The sequence below is a fragment of the Triturus cristatus genome, chromosome 9 (assembly GCF_964204655.1).
Source record: "Triturus cristatus chromosome 9, aTriCri1.1, whole genome shotgun sequence".
Taxonomy (NCBI): Eukaryota; Metazoa; Chordata; class Amphibia; order Caudata; family Salamandridae; genus Triturus; species Triturus cristatus.
The window spans coordinates 64,966,799-64,989,571 of record NC_140592.1 but is presented as its reverse complement, the minus strand read 5'-3'; positions in this window follow the sequence as shown (position 1 = coordinate 64,989,571).

Sequence of the window (22,773 nt, the reverse complement as noted above, 5' to 3'; positions counted from 1 at the left end):
TAGCCAATTAGCGTGAGGATTTTTATCGCTATTGAGATAAGCGTTGCTAATAGCACGCTATCTCAGCGATAAAAATCCGCGCTAGCCGGCGATAATTATCCTAGCGCTAAGTGCGCTTTGCGATAATTATCGCCGGTTGTTGGAAATATGCCTCTTGGTATTCACTGAGTCTAAAAGGCTGAAGCCATTTGCTCAGTATTCGGTGTCTTTTGGTCACCAGTTATCCACAACATTTCTTCTGGGAGAGATAAACTAGTTGTATTCAACTCACTCTTTGGCACACCAGATATCAGGAACATGTCCTCTGAGTGAGACAAGCCAGTCCTACTCAAATCACCAAAGTTTGTAAATTCAATGCACTGAGTATTTCTATGGGTTTAAGGACCTTATTACGATCTTGGCGGGTATCCTGTCTGCCAGATAACAAGTTCCATAGGATATAATGGAATTGTAATTTGGCAGATGGGATATCCATTTTGTTTGTGACAGAGTGACCCTGTTCGCCAAAATCGTAATAAAACCCATAGGGGCATATCAGCAAGGCGAGGCGAGGCAATAAGATTATCGCCGCTTCTGCGGCTGTTTTCGGCCGAAAAGCGGTGATAATTTTATCGCCTAATTAGCAAGCTCACACTAACGCGTAAAAACTTGCGTTAGCATAGGAATTCCTAACGCCCAGCTTTACATCTCTAACGAGATGCAAAGTGGGCGTTCCTAACCTGACATGACAGGAGAAATGTCATTAAGCGACATTTCTCCTATCATCAAGCCCCACGCTGTGAAGCATAGCGGCAAGAAAAGTAGCGATGACCCCTGTTATCGCTACTTTCCTTACGCCTGCTTCAGGACTGACTTAGCCATGATATCCTATGGAAGGTGGATATCATGGCTAAGTTTGTGAGTCCCTATCATCAAGCTAACGCCACATTGCGTGAGATTATCGCTGGGTTTCCAGCGATAATCTCATGTATTGTTAGGCAGTTAGCGTGAGGATTTTTATCGCTTTTGAGATAAGCGTTGCTGATAGCACGCTATCTCAGCGATAAAAATCCACGCTAGCCGGCGATAATTATCCTAGCGCTAAGTGCGCTTAGCGATAATTATCGCCGGTTGTTGCTGATATGCCCCTTAGTTTGCCTCTGATTTGACAAGCAGTTTTTGAAAGCAAAACCATCAAAACTATGTAATTTGTAATCGCTTCAGGGTGTAAACTCATAAACTACAAGTACATTCTAAATTCAACCTGTTCTATGGGTGAACTCTACGAAGTCACTGCAGGTCAAATGATACATCATGTCAATTGTGCCCCCCACTCCCCCCACTTCCATTTTGTTGAATTACAAACAAGGAAGTATGCGGAGAACATACATGCATTATTAAGTCAACTCCAATGTATTATGTTATTTTTTTAGTTTTCCGCCCGAGACCTGTCTGAAAATATAAGACATATTATCCTCTAGGTGGCAGTGTTTCAAACACTGCATGCATGTCTTGTTTGCATAATGCTCCAAGGCTCCCTCTGAAAAATGATGATGTTGCTGTACTCAGGTGGTGCAGACATCTGTTATCATGGAAATGACAGCCCTGTCTATTGATATTAAAATGAGAAAAGGTGCATGAAGGGGAAGTTACCTGTGGAAGTGGAAGTGTGAATTCATTTTGCATCTCATCCTCTTTTCCGTGGTGCAACATGCACAGCCCCGCAATGCTGGGAAGATAGAATGCCACCCTCACGCAGGTGGGAAGAACTGTGAAGATTTCATTACAAGACCGGAGGCTACCATTATGCATACACCTTGTATGGCTTCCCCTAACATGCAGCCCTTTAAAGAACATTAAACACATAATAAACAAAGGGAAGATAGAATACCACCCTCACGCAGGTGGGAAGAGCTGTGAAGATTTCATTACAAGACCAAGGGCTACCATTATGCATACACCTTGTATGGCTGCCCCTAACATGCGTTACAACAAACAATTGATGGACGGAATGCTGACAATGCAGACATTCTCCCCCAGTCAAGAGATCTGGGTTAAATCCATCGTTCTTTTGCCCACTACGCCACCCCAGTTTAGACATGGCCATATGCAAATCAGGCTTGACCCTGTGCCTCAGCATTCCGTCCATCATTTGTTTGTTGTAACCCTAAGTGGGATGGGTATTCCCAGACGTGGGACCCGTGCTCACTACGCCACTGGAGTCAAGCTATCCAGGCTGATGACGGCTGATAGCCAGAAACCGGTCCTAGGATGCTTGATTCCGGTCCAGGGAAGACATGGCTTGGCAGTTCGGGCTGGACTGTTCCCATGAGGCACAGGGTCAAGACTGATTTGCATATGGCCATGTCTAAACTGGGGTGGTGTAGTGGGCAAAAGAACGATGGATTTAACCCAGATCTCTTGACTGGGGGAGAAGGTCTGCATTGTCAGCATTCCGTCCATCATTTGTTTGTTGTAACGCTTTTCGCCCTAAGTGGGATGGGTATTCCCAGACGTGGGACCCGTGCTCACTACGCCACTGGAGTCAAGCTATCCTGGCTGATGACGGCTGATAGCCAGAAACCGGTCCTAGGATGCTTGATTCCGGTACAGGGAAGACATGGCTTGGCAGTTCGGGCTGGACTGTTCCCATGAGGCACAGGGTCAAGACTGATTTGCATATGGCCATGTCTAAACTGGGGTGGTGTAGTGGGCAAAAGAACGATGGATTTAACCCAGATCTCCTGACTGGGGGAGAATGTCTGCATTGTCAGCATTCCGTCCATCATTTGTTTGTTGTAACGCCCCTAACATGCAGCCCTTTAAAGAACATTAAACACATAATAAACAAAGGGAAGATAGAATACCACCCTCACGCAGGTGGGAAGAGCTGTGAAGATCCTCCTTAAAGGTGAGTATTGGCCTGGAGAAGATTCAAAGGGGAAGGAGGTAGCAGTGAGATATTATGTTTGTGCTGCAATAAGCACAAATTAACAGCTGTCCCATGCTGCTGAGAAACTCTTGAGCTGACAAATCCTTTACAAATTCATATAGGTTTCCCCAAGGCAACACCAACCCTAGAGAATGGAGTCAGGAGGAGGAGAGCCCTGTTGCTGTTTAATAGGATGCTTGCATAGTTAAACTGCTAGATAAGGCTGCCATGCAGGCAAGTGTGCAGTGGTAAGGTGTGCTGACGTAGGTGAATGGGGCTCTCTCATTGTACTCACAAAGCACAAACCGATGAATAAAGCCATGAAGCCCTGCTCTGGTGGGTTTGGGGTATGAGAGGGGATGTGGGTCTGGTTCTGCCTACAAGTATCAGCGACTCTCTTTAGATGCTATGAAGGGTGGGGATGCAGCAGGTGTAGCTAAACCTTGGGATGTAGCTGGATGGTCCACTATCTGGGTGGAGTTTCAGTTTCTGAGCGCCTAGAAAGAGAAGACTTGGCCCCGGGAAGCTCCTTGTTGGTGGATTTCTTTTGAGGATTGATGACGTCATCGGTGCATATATTGCACTGGCCAGCAAAGGGTGTGATATCGTCTGCCAGACAGGGTCACTTTCTAAGGTCCATTGTTTGAAAGAGATGCAGTAGTCCTTGAATGTGATGCGGATGGTCAGGGTGGGCCAGTGGCGTTCCCTTGGGGTCCGGGTGATCCAGTCACCCCCGTGCCGCCTCTAGAAGAGCCATGTGGCTCCAATCGGACCCTCTTGAATGCTACAGGTTGTGTCCAGAGGGCAAGAGTTATCTCTGTCCAGGTGGAAAAGGAATATTAGTTGAAAGGCTATTCTGACGTCATATTTGAAGAGGTGCCCTATCACCCTGAACTGTAAGGATGCTTGGTGGTAGGTTACCTGGGGGCATATTATCAACGGCCAGCGATAATTATCGCTGGCCATGCTTAGCGATTATTTTGTTATTGCTGGAATTTATCGCCCTGGTAGTGCGTTCTTAACAACGCGCTTCTCCAGGGCGATAAAAACTCCAGAGATAGCGATGTGATCGCCGTTTTGCAGGGAACATCGCTGGTTTTCCAGCAATGTTCCCTGCAAAACGGCGATAACCTTGCTGATACGACCCACAGGGTCGTATCAGCATAATCCACCCAATGTTAGGGATAGGTAAGTCTGCTTTTTAGCAGACGTTAGTTAAGAGAAAACAGCGGTTTTCTCCAAAAACTAACGTGCTAAAATGCTGGGGCAGCCTTGTGAATATCGCGATGTGAACATTAGCGATATTTACAAGGTTGTCCTGCCCAGTGACGCGCACTTAGCATCTCATTAGAGAGGCAAAGGTAGGCGTTGGGTAAAAGGGTGCTAACATGCGCTAATACATGTTAGCACCCTCTTCTTAAAAGGGCGATCGTTTTATCTCTACTTTTTTGGCTTTAAAAGCCAAAAAAGCGGAGATAAAGCCCTTGTAAATATGCCCCTTAGGGGCATATCAACAAGGGCTTTATCTCTGCTTTTCTAGCGCCCTATCAGCAACAGGGTGCTAACACGCAAATTCGCATGTTAGCACCCTTTTACTCTACGCTTCCCAGAGTAAAATAATAGGAGAAATGTTGCTAAGCGACATTTCTCCTGTTATCAAGAATATCGCTAACCCTGTTAGAGATACAAAAAGCAGCGCTAACCGCGGTTAACGCTGCTTTTTTACGTCTGGTATTTTTCTGACTAAGCCATGATATCCTATGTAAGGTGGATATCATGGCTAAGTATGTCTATCCCTATCAGCAAGCTATCGCCAAACCTTGTGGGATTATCGCTGTATTTCCAGCAATAATCTCACAATTGACAGCTTGCGCTCTGAATTTTATCGCTTTGGAGATAAGCGTTGCTGAGAGCACGCTATCTCAGCGATAAAATTCAGAGTTGGCCAGCGATAATTATCCTCACGCTAAGAGCGCTGAGCGATAATTATCGCCGGCCCTTGCTGATATGCCCTTTAGTTCTAATCATTGTATGCCTTTGAACTAATACCTATCTTGTTCCGGAGAGACCTGGAGCTGTCTCGCAGTTGATGTCTAAATCCACTGAGGTTCATCCCCAAGTGGAATCCCACATGATACTTTGTCTGCTGTTACTAGCAATCAGAATAAACTCATTTTTCAGGAACATTAAGTTTCAATTAGGCTTTTAATATCGAGGTTTGATTAGTGGGGCGGCAGTTCCAAAGGTAGTGGATGTTACTATTCAGGTGTGTGAAGTTTCCACATCAATGGCCGGGAGATCCACCGTGACCTGATAGTAAATAAAAAAACTGACCTTCATACGGGTCCCTATCAGGCGATATCTTCATAATCTTGCCATCAGTGGCAAAAAATAAGGGGTATATTATCAAGCCAGGCGATAAAATTGCCGCTAAAACGGCGATAATGGGCTTGATAATATGCTCTATGGAATTCCAATTGAAGCCCATGTTAGATGTGAAGGACTTCTAACATGGGCTTCAATTGGAATTCCATTGAGAATATTATCAAGCCCATTATCGCTGTTTTAGCGGCAGTTTTCTGCCGCTAAAGCGGCGATAATTTTATCGCCTGGCTTGATAATATGCCCCTTCATTTCCTTAGCTGCGACTATTAAAATTCTTAAGGTGTTCCATGGCACCAACATAATCCCTGTTTACATTTCACATGTTTTATTTCATCATTTGTTTTCTTCAAAGTATTGTGCTGCTGTCATTTTTATGCAACACATGACTTCTGTATAGTGCACACTTTGAAACGAGTCTCCTCCAGGAGGCTGGGGGCCAGATGTGGGACCCAATTTTGCATGCGCAAACGGGTTTGCGACCTGTTTGCGCATTCAAAATTTAATAGGGTCATGTACAATCCCTATTTAGTGAATCGCAATTTATTAGTGACTCGCTAAATAGGAATTGTGAGTCGCTATTAGGAAGGGGCGTTCCAATGGCGACCCTTCCTATTAGCGAGTCAGAGGCCAATGTAAGAATGTTTTGCGACCGCAATTGCCGTCGCAAAACACTCACAATTTACCGCCCTCCTCAAGAGGGTGGTAAGGTACTCGCAAATGGGAAGGGGTCCCCAGGGACCCCTTCCCCATTGCGGATGCAGGGGAAAATATTTTTTAGGGGCCGGCAGTGATCACAGGGACCACTATCTGCCCTTAAAAAATGCAATAAAAACGTTTCATTTTTCTTTTTTTTAATGCATTCCGTTTACCTTCAAGGAAAACGAGCTGCACTTTTTTTTAAAAAAACTGCGGGTCATATCATCAACGAGGCGAAAAAAAATTATCGCCACATTTGCGTCCGTTTTTGGACGAAAAGCGGCGATAATTTTATCGCCTAATGCAAGCTCTCGCTATCGCGTGAAACCTTGCATTAGTGCCTGTATTCTGAACGCCCAGTTTTGCATCTCTAATGAAATGCAAAGAGGGCGTTCTTGCCCTGGCGCATTTCTTCATTTATCAATGGGCACGCTAACCTGCAGAGCGACAAGCAAAATAGCGATAACCTCTGTTATCGCTACTTTCCTTACGCCTGCTTCAAGACTGACTTAGCCATGATATCCTATGTAAGGTGGATATCATGGCTAAGTATGCCTTGCCCTATCATCAAGCTATCGCCAAACTTTGTGAGATTATCGCTGGATTTCCAGCGATAATCTCAGATTTGGCAGTTAGCGCTTGGAATTGTATCGCTTTTGAGATAAGCGTTGCTAATAGCACGCTATCTCAGCGATAAAATTCCATGTTACCCGGCGATAATTATCCTAGCGCTAAGTGCGCTTAGCAATAATTATCGCCGGTCCTTGATGATATGCCCCTGCTTTATTTAAAAGCAGTCCCAGACATGGTGGTCTGCTGAGCCCAGCAGTCCACCATACCTGGGAGGGCCAGCCATTCGTAATGGGGTCGCAAATTGCGAATGCCTCTTTAATATGCAGCCACGGCCCGTATAGGGCGTGCTACCGGGGCGGTGAGGTGGGGTGGGGGAGGGGCAGGGTGGGAGGTTGTAAAATGCAGCATACGGCAGATTTCAGGTAAGTAACTGGGAAAAAAAATTCATTGCGTGCGCTGCATTGCCAAATGCGATGCAGCGCGCGCAACAAAATTTGTTTTATTTAGTTTTTCGTTACTTACCTGAAATCGGCCGTATGCCGCATTTTACAACCCCCCCACCCTGCCCCTCCCCTGCCCCACGTCACCGCCCTGGTAGCATGCCCTATACGGGCCGTGGCTGTTAATATGCATGAGGCATGCAATTTGCGACCCCATTAGGAATCTCTAACAGTGTCTCAGACATTGTTGTACATGTCATTTAGCGACTCACAAATTGCGACTCGCAATTCAGCGCAATTCACAATTGAGCGCAATTTGCAGGTCGCTAAATGAGATGGTCGTACATCTGGCCCTGAGTGCTTTAAAATTGCGGGTAGGTGTTTATGACGGTGCACAATTGAAAGCTGCGAAGTCGAGTCTGAAGGCAGTGGGAGTGTTTTTTAACAGTGTCTGTCAGTGGTGATAAAGATGTGCCAGCTACTTGCACATTCAAACCATGGCCTCTCTGCATGGCGCACAGAGAGCTAGTCACATATTTAGCAACTGTAATTATGGGAAAGTGTGTAAAGTAGGTACACAGCTGTCGCCATAGGCCAGTGCGAAAGGAAACAAACATGCATTGCTTAGAAGTGGATGGATGGGCTGCGTGTGGGGGGTTGGTTATGTGGCAGAGATGAAAGAAAGTGCAGAAGGAGAGAGAGAAAAGACAGTGGAGAACGAGAAAAGAGATGAAGTGTGAAATATGCAGAGGGAGGATTATAGAAAGATGTGGGGGTAGAAAAGGGCCTAAGTGTTTAACAGAGTGAAAGGTTGCAGAAGAAAGTAGCATAAAGGGGGGGTACGAGAGTGAGTTGAGGCACTCTGAAGAACACTACCCCTTCCAACAGACCTTAGGAATCTATTCGCAGCCTCATATTTTCAGGATAGAAACATTTTCAATTGTAATTATTCGCAACAAATTACGTCTTATCATTCAGTTATCTGATACTGGTAGCAGGCATGGTCAAAGCCAATAGGTTTGATTTGTTTTAGGTATATTCATTGACTGTTGTGTAGAATGCATGGATGCAGTGACAGAAAACTCTCAGAGCAGCATCGGGTGGCATGCTGATTGAAAGACAGGATTTTAGTTTACATGTTTTAAGCCATGCCTAAGTAACACAAGCCACGCCTCTTTAAAAGGTATCCTAGTTCGCTTCATTGGCCACGCGCCTTTTGGAGACCTACCTCATTTTTTATTTCACTTAAAACACCGAGGCTCAATTTACAGACCCCTCGAATGTGAGTTAGCCCTGTATACATGATTGCTCGAGAGCTGCACATTAGTTACACACTCATCTCTGCATAAGACCTGATTAGCCACTGAGATATCTTAATGATAGATATACAGATGCCTTGCTTCTCTAACAGCATAGAAATAGTGTTAAAATTGACACTTTATTTGTTGGTCTTGCAGTGAATGTAATGTCTGCTGAAGATACTTCTTGAGCCATCCAACAGCTATGCCCCTTTTCTCATTAACCTGTAGTGTTCTTTTACCAAATTTTTGTGCAAGTTAAAGTTTTAAAAAATACACAAAATACAAAGACTCAAATTGCAGCCTCGCTCGTGCCTGCTTTAGGAGGGACGCCCGCTAACATGGTGTAGCTGCAGTGTGACAGAACCTAATGGATTGCCTCGCTGCCAGGAGCCATTGTGGGAAATTTTCTATTTTAAAATTTATGCATAGCCTTTTGAGAAAATATATGTATGCAGTTAACACTTTTCTATAGGCAAGTTCCCCAAAAACGCAGTTTATCAGAATAAATTTGGCAGAAACTCCCCAAGCTGTTCAGTTGTCGAGGCAGTGTTTTGCCGACAATGTTAATTGCTTGGAAATTTTTGACAGCACAAAGCACACAAATTAGCGGGGTGTCGAGGAGCGAGCGCTTTGCCGCTGCAGAAAGGCGCGAAACGGCGTTTTGATGGTGCCATGGGGCTTGCCACCCAACTGACCCTTCCAATCCATAATATTAACTATGTCACCGTGGAAGGCGTGCTTACAGCCCTTCAGGGGATAACAGCAAGGATTGCGGAACAGCTCCCGAAATAAACTGTGTGGCCCCGCGCGAGTCAGGCTTCAATGGCAACCTTGTCAGGCTGCCCTGAGTGCAAGCAGCAATTGTTGCAGTCAGCAGTCCACTACCCATGGGGCAGAGGGCTTCCATATTTGCAGCGTAGGCACTGGGTGGGCACCAGTTGCACAGGACCTCGACCAATGGGTTTGCAAGTTATTGTGTCGGATCAGCAGTCCAGTGAGGGCAGCACAAAGTATTTGCCTGAGGTAGTCCTGGGCGGTGAACTCTGCTCCGTTCGCGGAGTTTTCCACATTCAATGTTAAGTTGAGAGAGTCCACAGCGCCAAGGGAGCCACTCACAATTGAGGTATGGTATGGCACCCCTGTCCCAAGCACTCCCTCTCCCCTTTTTGGGGAAGGACCCAGTAAGTAGGCCTTGGAGTCTCAGAGACCCCTCTGAGAGAGTCCACTGCGCTTAGGGAGCCTCTCGCAACAGAGATGGGGTAATGATACCACTCCCCCTGGGATCACAGTTTACTGGACTTTGGGCGCAGCTTTGACTCGTCTTCCGGGTTGTGTCCCCGTTACCCTCCCCCTCCTCTTGCCATGCTGTGTCTCTCACCCTCCCATCCTCTTTCCCTCCTCCATTCTCTGTCTACTTCCCCTTCTCTTACCCCTCCCCCCCTGGAATCTCTCACTATGCCTGCTTTTTCCCTGACCTATATGTTCCTTTTTGTTTGTCTCAACCTTACTTGTCACTATATTGCCATGCTCTAATAACCGTTTAACCTTTGTAAAGATGTAACCTGCTATTATTGTCTGATACTCTTGTAAAGCGCTCTGATACCTCCGGGTCTAGCCAGCGCTATATAAAACCTTAAAAATAAATAAAATAAAATAAATAAATAAGTTGGTGAGAGAGAAAAATCCAACTCTAGACCAACTCCTGGCGAGAATTCTCAACACGGGTGGTTGCGGGTGGTTGCAACCCCTTGAGTTGAGAAACCATCTGTTCGCGTTGAAGAAGCTGCCACTTGAGTAGAAAATCTACTAGAGCGGCAGACAGAAGCAGCACCCGCTTGCGCTGCACATGGTGCTGTTCGAGCTGATTTTGTAGCACGGGACAAACACACGGCACAAAAAATCAGACCAAACTGCACGACCTAATGCACCTCGCTGCCGTCGAAACTGCGCGTAGGGCGGCAGAGTTTTTGGGTCACTTTGCGGAGTTCTGTGTAGCAGAACTCTGCCCAGGCTTAGCCTGAGGTTATTATTCCCCAGAAACTCTAAAGCCATGTATGAGGCCAGCCCTACAAATATGGGGCATTCGATTTGGGCTGCTGGAACCAACAGTAATGCTAAAAACAGAAGACAGGAAAAGCGAAGAGTTTTAGGAGCAGTAGTGAGAATTCTAGAAGTCAGCCGCACTACCCTCCACGAACACCTAAGCCCTACCAGGACAGAAGAAAACAACACAGGCAAAATCTTGAGAACCGGGAATCTGAATGTGAGGATGGCTTTGCTTAAGTTGCTTAATTTGTGCTGGTGGCTGCAGGTACCCACGCTGTCATTTTTCGGGAAACAGGACTCATTTTTCTTTGCCAGTCTCTCACCTAGTGAAGGTGAGAGAAAAGCAGACGCGAGAGAAAGGAGGAGTAAGTGAACAATAGGAAAACAATGGCAAAGGGAGAAAGCAGATTTGAAAACAAAACGCACAAGAGTGAGATAAAGCGACCGGAAGGAAGAGGTATGAGATGGAGCCAAGACTAGGCAGCCTTGGTATTCAGCCTGCTTTGCATTTGACACCACTGGTGACAGGCTTGGGAGAAAATGTTGAGCCCTCTGCATGGTTGATTCACAAATTAAGCCCTATTGATCCCCTGGCGCAGAGAGCACCATATACGTGCCATAATTGATTCTTTTATTTACAAGGAACAAGACGAGATTGTGGTTAGAGCGGGCTGAGGAAAGTAGTCAAAGAAGAAAAACACATTTCCCTAATGGAAGGACAACAAATGTTCACAGTTAGACTCTTGAACAAATGCATTGTCTACAAAATAAGAGGAGAAGCACCTAATATTGACTACCTGATACACTAAACAGCATAATGTCAAGGGTGCCAAATCCGCAGTGAGTAGGAAAAGGCGAATGACAGATGGCGGACGAGCCAAATGGCATATGTTATGAAGGCGAGGTGGGTCAGGTGCAGCCGCGGTCCGTGTAGATAAGAGTGGTGAGGCAGAGGGGCCAGGTAAGGGGGGATTTCGACGTACGATGACCATGGAAAATTAAATAAATAATTAATTTTCCCTCGTCATCGTCCAACGAGATCCCCCCATCCGGCCCCTCCGCTTTTACCAGCACAGGCCACAGCTGGTCAGGTGGTAAGCAGGGCCGGACTGGCCGTAGCGGGCACCGGGCAATCCCCCGGTGCGCCGCATGGGTGGGTGCCGGTTTTGGGCCCCTGGGGGCCGATATTGTTACAGGGCCGTTTTTGCAGCTATGCTGCAAAATCGGCCCGGTAACAAAATCGGCCGAAAACCGGCCCTGGCAAAGAGCTCGGCGGCACCTCCAATCCCCCCCACCCCTCCCTGGAAGGGGGGTGGGGGCTGCCGAACTCTTTGCCAGGGCCGGTTTTGGTTCCCATTCCGGCCCTGGTGGTAAGAACACCCTACGTGCATAAACAGACCGCCCCGGGACAACCGACCCTGCTTTGCCAAATTTTAAGTAAAACCAACAGTATTTTTACAACCGTGACAAAAGATGTCTGTCATCAAAATGCTGTTATCCAGCCAGCATACCAGCACTGCGCAGCGAACATGAACTGGGGAACGAGAGGTTTTGATTCCAGAGAGAGTGCAGAATACAGTTTAAAATATGCGTTTTATCTGGCACAATAGATGCACGCCATTTTCCAACACGCATGCTACTGGAAGGAGCTGTCAATGTGCCCCCTGGGCCCTCTTCCCATCACAATCTAAGGTGGGATGAGGGTGGAGTGGGATACATCACCATATACTTCAAGTCTGGGGATGCAGGACATGGGGTGGAATAGAAAGGTGTCAAAGGGGCGGGAAAACTAAACCACCAAGAAGGGGAGTGGACCAGGAAATAAAGTTGACTGGGGTATGGTCCAAAAACCAATACAGTACTGTTATTGGAAGATGGATAGGGGGAGGGCAGGAAGACCCAGGAAAAAGGCTTGGGGGACAAAAGAAAAGAAAGAGAAATGTGGGTGAAGGTGAAATCCTGCCAAAGGAAGTTGGGACGCGCATATACCTGCCGTGCCCCTGTCTCCAGTTGTCTATCTCCTTCTTATGCAGGCCTGGCGCGGATTGATTTCAGGTTTGTTAAGGGAGGCTCTGCCTCCAGGAAGCTTATAATGGGATCACAGAACAAGAAAGAGAAAGCGCAAACACCTCGCTCCTGCTCACCATCCCTTTATCTACCCCACGTAGCAAAGGTTCAAATCAGGGCCAGATGTACGACCATCAGGGTTTGCGACTCGCACTTTTTGGCGACTCGTAAACTGCGAGTTGCAAAACCTGATGTACAATAGTGTCTGAGACACTGTTTTCGATTCCCAAATGGGTCGCAAGGGATCTGCCTCATTAATATTCATGAGGCAGGTCGCATTGGCGACCCATTGGGAATGGCTAGCACTCACAGGAATGGTGGCCTGCTGGGGTCAGCAGACCACCATGTCTATGACTGCTTTTTAAAGAAAGCAGTTTTTTTAAATGCAGCCCGTTTCCTTAAAGGAAAACACAATGCTTTTCAAATATAAAAGTGAAAAGTTATCTTTTCATTTTTTTCAGAGTGGGCAGTGGTCCGTGGGAACACTGCCTGCTCTGAAAAATTGTTGGAACCCCCATTCACAAAGGGGAAGGGGTCCCTTAGGGACCCTTTCCTGTTTGCGTATGGCTTACCACCAATTTGAAATTGGTGGTAAATTGCAAATGTTATGCTACCGCATTCATGGTTGCAAAACATTCCTACATACCAGTGCGACTCACTTTTAGGAAGGGACGCTCTTGGCACGGCCCTTCATAATAGCAACACGCAAACTTCGGTGGTTGGTAATAGGTTGGCAACTCACAAAATAGGGCTGGTACATTTGAAAATGCATTTTACCAGTCTCAAACGGCCTGATGGGCCATTTGCAACTGGTAAACTGCATTGTAAATCTGGCCACAAATTAATTAATTTTTTGTAGCTGGGGCTTTGCAAAAATTGCCGGATATTCACAAAAGTCCAATGTGTGAGATGGGTTTTTTTGCAAATAGCAAACTCACAAAATCCTGCATGGTCTGCATAGGGTCATTACTCAGAAGCCAGTTGGGTGGCCAAGGTCAGGTGACAGCCCATCATATGTCAATTCTTATGCAGGTCATTAGATTACTGTGGATCATCCACAGATACTGTCATTGTGAGTTTGTGAACAACACCTTGATAGGACAGGAAGACCCTGATGGCAGTAACTATTAATGCAAAAGGAGTGAGATATTACATTAGCAGGAGGAACATCCTGGATTATTTTGCATCTAAGGCCTCTGACCCTTGGTATAGGGCACCTACTTGTCACAAATAGAAAGAAAAAGAGTTAAAGGGGATTGGTTGAGTAATATGATAACTAGTAGCTGGAAAGGGGAGTACAAAAACATTGGAGCTGTGGAAAGCAGCAAGAGGTGGAGACTCAAATCACTAATATGCAAGGCACTTCAGACAGAGTAATGGACACCTTGAAGATGAGAGAGTAGAGCTGTGTTAGCCATGATAAATGTAGAGGGGAAGAAGCTGGTGGTTCCTCTGCAAGGAAATTAGTTCATCAAATTAGCAGAGGTTTTTGGAGGTGATCTACTTTAAAACAATTATTGGAAAAGCACATTGCCAAGTGTAGCAGTGTTATACATAGTGGGCCTCATTTACAAGAAAGTGCCGCAGACGGGCACCGCAAGCCCTTTGGTGTGCCACGCTGCAGCACTTTCAAAGCACAGGGGTGCGACATATTTACAATAATATGTCGCATTCCTGTGCTCTGGCCTGCACTGGCGCACAATGAGCTGCTATGCTCCTACGCAGGCACCCGGGCACCATGGTGCAAGGATGCCTGCGTCACGGGGATGATTGTTTATGTGCAGGAAGGGTTCTCTTCCTGCACATAAACAATCTGAAATGGCGTTTTCTAAATTCTATGTGTGCTGCATTAGCACACATAGAACTTGTAAATCATCATTTATTTAAAGGATTGGTTATGTGCAGGAAGGGTTCTCTTCCTGCACATAAACAATCTGAAATGGCGTTTTCTAAATTCTATGTGTGCTGCGTTAGCGCACATAGAACTTGTAAATCATCATTTATTTAAAGGATTGGTTATGTGCAGGAAGGGACACCTTCCTGTACATAAGCAATCACCAGAGGTGATTTCCTCGTTCTACGTGTGATGTAGAATGCAGCACGCATAGAAAGAGGAAAAAAACGTGGAGAAATGAATACAATTCTCCTAGTTGTGCTTCCCTATGCCTACCCTGAAAAGGCGCACCATTCAGACGCTTTTCCAGGTTTAGGATTTCTCATAAATCTGGAAATATGTCAGGTTCCCTGGGTGTTGCTTGGGTACACCCACAACAACACCCATGGAACGCCCCTTTCACGCAAAGGGCGGTGTGTAAAGGGGCTGTATTTACGAGGACAGGAAAAGCCACACAAGGTGGCTTTTCCTGTCTGTCCTTGTAAATATGGGGCAGGAAAATGCGCCCCTGCTGCATCACAAAAAGTGATACCCGGCGGCTCAAGGAGCCTGTAAAAAAGCACATGTATCTTTTATTTATTTTTGAGTTTTACATAGCGCTGTCTAGACCGAAAGATATCAGAGCATTTTACAAATTGTAGCTCATACATAGTCGAAAGAAGTATAAGGAATATAAGAACAAAAATAGTGAGAACAATTAAAAAGTGCAAAACAAAACAACATTAGTTTTATTGATAGGACACTATGTTTGCATTTGGTATTGTCAGGCCATACTGTTGATAACTTGATGGGTGTTCCAGAAAATCTAACCAATCTGCTTGTCAGTTGTTGGATACCTGGGAGCTGGCCGGTCATGCATGGTCGCCGGTCCTTGAAGTGGATTAAACCTGCTACTTATTTTACTACTGGTTCAAGGGTGGTTTGTCTACTACATGCCTTGCCATTCTAGCCCCAATGTTGTTCAATTGGATTAGATAAGTCTCGCTCTATGGGGTACTTGGTGAATAGTTAAAATGTATTTGGAGCCAGGATATAACTTGTTATTTGGGACACGGCCACTACCGACACCTCTCCGAACGTTGCGGGATAGTGATAGCCACAACGGGAATTCAGGAAGTACTTCTCGGCCAGAGCTAAAAATAGATTAAAGGTAATCAATTCTGCAGCACACATACAGAAATATGTCTCTAAGGATGGTTTTTATGCAGGAAGGTATACCTCCCTGCTCAAAAACAATCCTGCCTGTAAGGCAGTCACCCTTGCACTGTGGTGCATGGGTGCCTGCTTTGGCACTAGGCTGCACACACTGTGGTAGCGATAGAGAGAGCAGAAAGGCTCCATATCTTTGCACATAAGGGGTATTTCTCCTTTCTCTCTTGCATGAAACACAGCAGCTCTGCTTGCTGCCCTGCATTGTGTGAACTTTTGATAAATACCCCCCCCCCCCCTCCTCCCAGTAGCAGAGAAAAGATCTTGAGTAATGGTATTCAATTTAAGTAGGAGGAGGAATGGGGGATTTCTAACATTTATGCAAAGCAGTTGATATAATTTCATGTACGACAATGTAATAATTGAAACTATAAATTTCAGTTTAACAGTTGGCATCCTAATCATTCTGAATTCAATCAAAAATGAAAACCTTCCTGCACAGAAGCAATCAGAAGAGGCTTTTTTCTCTTTCTGTGTGTGCTGCAGAATGCATCACACATAGAAAAAGGTAAAACGAGGATATATAATTATATTTCTCCTCATTGTGCCTCCCAGTACGTTTTATGGCGCTGCCTCAGATTTCTCGTAAACCTGGGGCAGTGTCAAAATACCATGGATGTTGCTGGGAACGCCCCCAGCAACACCCATTGCACGCCCCTTTAACGCAGAAAACTGCATTATAAGGAATGATATTTACAAGGCAGCATTACACCCAAAAAAGTGGCTTAGTGCTGCCACGTAAATATGGGTCAGGCTCCTGCGCCACCAGAACGTCACAAAAAGTGACGTTCCGGCGGCACAGGGGGCCTCATAAATAAGGCCCCGGGTTTCATGGAAAATGATCCAAATTCTGCTGTTCAGCTCTTACAGGACAACTTTATTTGAGGACTTTCAGAAGATATTCTGAAGTCTAAATGGGCAGCCATTAAGGCCTGCAGAGGGGAATGAAGGCAGATGTGTCCTTTGCATCAGGGTATTAAAAGGTTTCTCATTGTATCAGGTTGTTAGGGCCGTCCTAGGGTCCCTTCCTGACTTTTACCTATAGCTTCTTTAATTTACAGGCTTACAGGATCTACTGTTGGAAGCCACTGAGGGGGGGTTCCTGAAACATTTTTCAAAGGTGCGAAGATCATGAAGTGTAAAAATACAAAAGAGGAGGTTTCTTTGCTTCGGCATCACAGTGGGAAATCAATGGCTCCGCAGCAAAGGGCTGTTAGTGAAAGCGGGGGGACTGCCATGACTCAGGTCCAGCCCTCCATCCCCTGTTACAGGGTCCCTGTGGCCCCTGCAGCTAAACTGTCCCTCCGCACTTTAACCCACAGAGAGCTTTCCATCCTTGACCCCTACCATAACCACTTCAGCTGGACCCATGCAGTCCCGCAGAAGCCTGTGGGCCCTCACTTCTAACCTGATCTGTGCAGTCGCGTGCTGCCCCACAGAATCTTACCCTACCGCCACCGAGAGATAAGGTCCACCATCCCCCATTACTTAGAAAAATAAACCAAGAGTTACTGACGTCTGGAAAGAGAGCAAAGGCAGTGTGGGAAAAAGGAGAGTAGGGTGTCAAGAGCATAGAATGTGGCTCTGAGGGATTGAAGAATGCTGTGATGAGGAGTTTCAAAAAATGCTGAACCACAATGCTGTTAGGGCGTATTGTATTGATGGTTCCTTGTTCACTGTCGCGCTATATCTGTTTATTTCTTGATCAATAATGTTGGTCCAATTTTCAAAATAATGAGGGGTGGATGGGTGGTAGAAGTGGATTAGCATAATGTTTGCCGTGAATAGGTGCTTTGCCTTTATCGTCATTGTTAGACCTATCAGCCTTAGGGAGGCCTTTCCCCCACCTTTTAGCCTTCCTCCTCCATTTTTTCTGAATTTGTTTTTGCTGGCCTTAGGACTCTGCACACCTTACCACTGCTAACCAGTGCTAAAGTGCTTATGCTCACTCGTATAAACATGATAATATTGGATATCCCCACTTGTCATATTTAATTTACTTAGAAGTACCTAGTAAAGTGGTGCTACATGTACCCAGGACCTGTATATCGTGCCAGGCACTTAAGGAGCCCTTTAAACATATCTCAGGATGGCCATTTCAGAGCCTTGTGTGCAGATTTAAACTGCCATTTCAACCTACCAAAATAAACTTTTTGCCAGGCCGAAACCTTCCTTTTTATTGCATATAAGTCACCCATAGTGTAGGCCCTGAACGGCCCAGTAGCCCTTATTTAAAACGTAAGACATGTACATTTAAGTTTTACATGTCCAGGTAGTAAAAACCTCTTAAATTTACTTTTTACTACTGCAAAGCCTATCTCTCCCATAGGATAACATTGGAGCTGCCTTATCATATTTTATAAGTGTCATTTCCAAATGGGAAGCGATAACCAGTTCATGTTTGGCATCTTTGGAATCACAATTCAAAATCCTACCTTATGGTGAAATCGGATTTTAGATTGCAATTCTGAAAATGTTACTTTTAGTAGGGGTGGGCGGAATTTGCGTAGTCGCGTTACGCAAATCTCCGCAAAATGGTTTAAAATCTCCGCGAACACGCAGAAATTCCGCGAACACGCGGAATTGCTTGTTCGCGGTGCTTTTTTTCCTGTTCGCGACCGCTGTTTGCATGCTCGGGGGAAAATATCTTGCGAACACGCATTTCGAGATCGCGAACAAGCAAAAATTCCGCGAAGCCGCGGAAAGCAGCATTTTGGACAATTCCGCGTTCTCCGCGGAACGCGAAATTACCTAAATTCCGCAAATTCCGCGAGCCGAGCAGAATTTGCCGCCCAGGCCTAACTTTTAGGAAGGTGGTTTATATATAACAAGCGAAACTCATAGATAAAGAGGGACCAGGGGTATATGTATTTTGTAAAGGAAGAGGGGGGTTCTTCATACAAGACAAATACGTGTTTAAATGTAAATGGAGATACAATTAAACCTTTATGTGTTGTCCAGTGGATGATTCATGAGTGTTTATTATGCATACAATTCAAATGATAGTTTGGGTACAAACTACAAAAACGGAAACTATTGTCAATTTTGACTTAAGAAGCAGGGGCATGCAAATGGCGCAAATGGAACACAATGGTTAAAGTCACAATTCAAAAGTATCAATGCATGTATGAACAGTAGTATCAGCATTTAATAATCGAGTCTAGGTACTACAGTCGACGATGTTTTGATCCTTAAGAAATCATACGATCATCATCAGGACACCAGACAAACGATAATTAAACCACTAAGGAAAATTAATCACCTAGGTAAACATAGAGGGCACGGTCCATGTACAAGGCTGACAATGGGCGTAGAGCCTAGAGCTGAGGAATATGTATGCAACAAAAAATGAACCAGATTACAACAACGGAGCCCTATGTTTACATGGAGAACCATGCACAAAGAGCTAAGAGTTAACTCTAATAATGCAAATTGTTGCATGCATTATAAGTAAAAAGCCAGCATTTCTGACCAAAAGAACAGATAATATGCGGCGGAGGCAATCACTAACCTAGTTCCTCAATTGAAACCTATGCTTGTTGTGGAGAATTGTGCATGAACAGTAGAAACCTAATGACCCTGGTAGTGCAGAATGTTACATGCACTATAAGTGAAGCACCAGCACAGATGACCGAAAGGCGTGCTCAGTGGCATGCCCTATGGAGTGCTAACCAGAACATTATAAAAGTGCGCTTATGTCATTAAAATTAGGGTGTGTGAAAGCAAGCCATGCTGATCGTGACATGCATGAAGCCTGGGTTACTTTGACGGCCCTTATTACCAACAGATCAAAGGCTTGTTTATGTGGGGCAATTTTGCCCCCAATTTTGCCATACTAATAATAGACGGCCTTGAGAACTACTTTATTCTCTCCAGAACTAACCCCTTTCGTAGCAACATCCTTATTTGGAAACGTTACATAGACGACATCTTTCTGATCTTTTGGTCAGACATGCAGGCTTTTCACTTCTAATGCATGCGACAATTTGTATTATCAGAGTTAATTACACTGTCTCTTGTAATGTCCGCTTTAAATTGGTACATTACAACTACCTTCATAGAACTTACCTTACCCCCAGGGGCATACACCGAATGACCCTAACACGACCAGATAGTTGCCTGCACTGAGGCGAGAGCAGGACAGGCTTCCTGCACTTAGCCTGCCAGTGCCGATTGGTGCAGGAACTCTGGAAACAGGTGGTAGACAACATCAATAGGACCACGCACTTGAACATAAGGCTAGTCTCTCGATGCAGCCTTCCTGGTAATGTGAGGGGGCCGAAAGGCAGAAAGATGCACTACAAATTCTTACAGTTTGTACAGGTTTTAGCGCAATGGAGGGTCCCTATCGCCTGGATGGGGCAGAGGGCAACCCAGGTTCCAATGTGGACAGTGGAATAAAGACGTATTGGAGAGGGCCTTAGCAGAGGAGATTCACATGAAGATCAATAGACAGGATGATAAGTTGAATGACCACCTAGCTGACTGGAGGGCCCTGGTTGGCACGTCCCTAGATCCTGATTGGGATAAGACCGCATTCGACAGTGATGCCGCGAATGACGGGGGTGATATCCCGATAGAGCTCTCCAAAGCCTCTGAGCAGCAGTTGTGCCGTATGACGCCTTGCAGAGGAGAGCTCAGTTCCTACTTGTGGGGTTGTCTGATCGACCGCTATCCCAGTGACATTACCATTAAATTGTCTTCAGAGGTATATTGTACCTGCCATCGTGTAAGTCGCTATTGATATGTTTTGTAAAACTGAAAAATTAAGGTTTTAAAAAAGATGATTTAGGATAGTATCAGGCTTGGTTTAGTATGCTGCTATAAAGGGCTCAAGGGTCTTTCATTGAGGAAGAACAAGGTCTTCTGTGGTTTCCTCATTGTCTGTTATCTTGTGTTCGGTCTTTTGAGTATGTCATGTTAAAGAGTGTCCCGGCGCTAAAGAACCTCAGGGCAGAACTGTTACGAATATCTGAGAAAGGGGAAGAAGCCTTAAGATTGTTGCTGAAATAGCCAGGTTTTCAGCTGCTTCCTGAAGGTGAGTAAGTCAGGCACCTGTCTGAGTGACACCAGCAGAAAGTTTCACAGACAGGCAGCCTGAACTTGAAAGGAGCGGTCACTGATGCGGACCCGGGAGAACTTAGGACCAATCACCTGCTGCCGAAAGGAGGACCTCAGGGTTCTACCAGGGACATAGTGTAGAACTCTCTTTCGGATATAGTCTATATAGTCGGATTTTACATTACAATTCTGAAAATGTTACTTTTAGGAAGGTGGTTTATATATAACAAGCGAAACTCATAGATAAAGAGGGACCAGGGGTGTATGAATTTTGTAAAGGAAGAGGGAGGTTGCTCATACAAGACAAATAAGTGTTTAAATGTAAATGGGGATACAATTAAACCTGTATGTGATGTCCAGTGGATGATTCATGAGTGTTTATTATGCATACAATTCAAATGATAGTTTGGGAACAAACTACAAAAACGGAAATTATTGTCAATTTTGACTTAAGAAGCAGGGGCATGCAAATGGCACAAATGGAACATAATGGTTAAAGTCACAATTCAAAAGTATCAATGCATGTATGAACAGTAGTATCAGCATTTAATAATCGAGTTTAGGTACTACAGTCGACGATGTTTTGATCCTTAAGAAATCATACGATCATCATCAGGACACCAGACAAACGATAATTAAACCACTAAGGAAAATTAATCGCCTAGGTAAACATAGAGGGCACGGTCCATGTACAAGGTTGACAATGAGCGTAGAGCCTAGAGCTGAGGAATATGTATGCAACAAAAAAAAATGAAATTAAAGGCAGCAATCACTGACCAGATTACAGCGATGGAGCCCTATGTTTACATGGAGAACCGTGCACAAAAAGCTAAGCGTTAACTCTAATAATACAAATTGTCGCATGCATTATAAGTGAAAAGCCAGCATGTCTGACCAAAAGAACATATAATATGCGGCGGAGGCAATCACTAACCTGGTTCCTCAATTGAAACTTATGCTTGTTGTGGAGAATTGAGCATGAACAGTAGAAACCTAATGACCCTGGTAGTGCAGAATGTTGCATGCACTATAAGTGAAGGACCAGCACAGATGACCGAAAGGCGTGCTCAGTGGCATGCCCATGCGGGCACGGGAGAACTTAGGACCAATCACCTGCTGCCGAAAGGAGGACCTCAGGGTTCTACCAGGGACATAGTGTAGAACTCTCTTTCGGATATAGTGGGCACACATATCATGTCTAAGCGAGAGTTGGACTTTCGTTTGGTTAGTGGTTGGTGCCTGGGCATCAGCAGGAGGTGTGAGAGTTAAGGAAGGTGTCAACATCATCCGTTGGTGGGGCTGAAGTGCAGCTAGGAGTTGTGGTGTAACTAAAGATTATGGGGCCCCCCTGCAGAATGTGGAGAGGGACCACCGAGCCTTCCATAGCACCCAAATATTTTATGGTCAGTGACTGAACGGGGCCCCCAAGAGTGAAGGCACCCTTGCACAGCAGCGGGTGCAGGGCCTGCATCCTTCCTTGAATAGGGTCAGTTTTAAGAAATTATTAACAAAAGCGTTTTTGAAGGATCTGAATTTAAACACATATGTGTTTTCTTTTTGTATGGGGGCATTTTGAAACTGCAAGATGGAAGGGCAGTGTACAATGGTTATTCCAGTTAAGTGAGAGGAGCTAATGATATGTGAGAGATGGGGTAGCTAACAGAAGGAGTTCCAAGATATGGTCAATATTCTGTGATGGGGACAAAGATGTGAGAAGTGAGGTGTCACCCTCTCTGCCACACTGAAGGTCGGTTCACCTGACTTACTAGTATGCCAGCCATTGAGACTACTCTGTCTCCATCCCTGGCATCCTCCTCCAGTATCCTTACAGAGTAAGGGCCATCAGAGGTTGACGATCTGACCACATGCCCGATTTAGAGTGGGCGGTCAAATGTCCAGTTTTCAGAGGCAGTAAAAATGCAAAATGACCTACTTTGGGATTTTGTTTTTGAACATACACAAACATGTTAAAGGTTTGACCGACTGTACCATCATTTTAATACATTGATAGGAACTGCTGTTACAGCGATTCCTGCAATCTTTAGCGACATCCGCTGAGCCGGCGAACATCTCTTAATTTGGCGGGCAGAGGACTCTCAGTATGGCAGAAGTAAAGTACTCACCATACCGAAGAATTTATCTCTGTCTGCCAAAGTCTACATCATGTATTTTGTGTTTTTGTGGCACCAA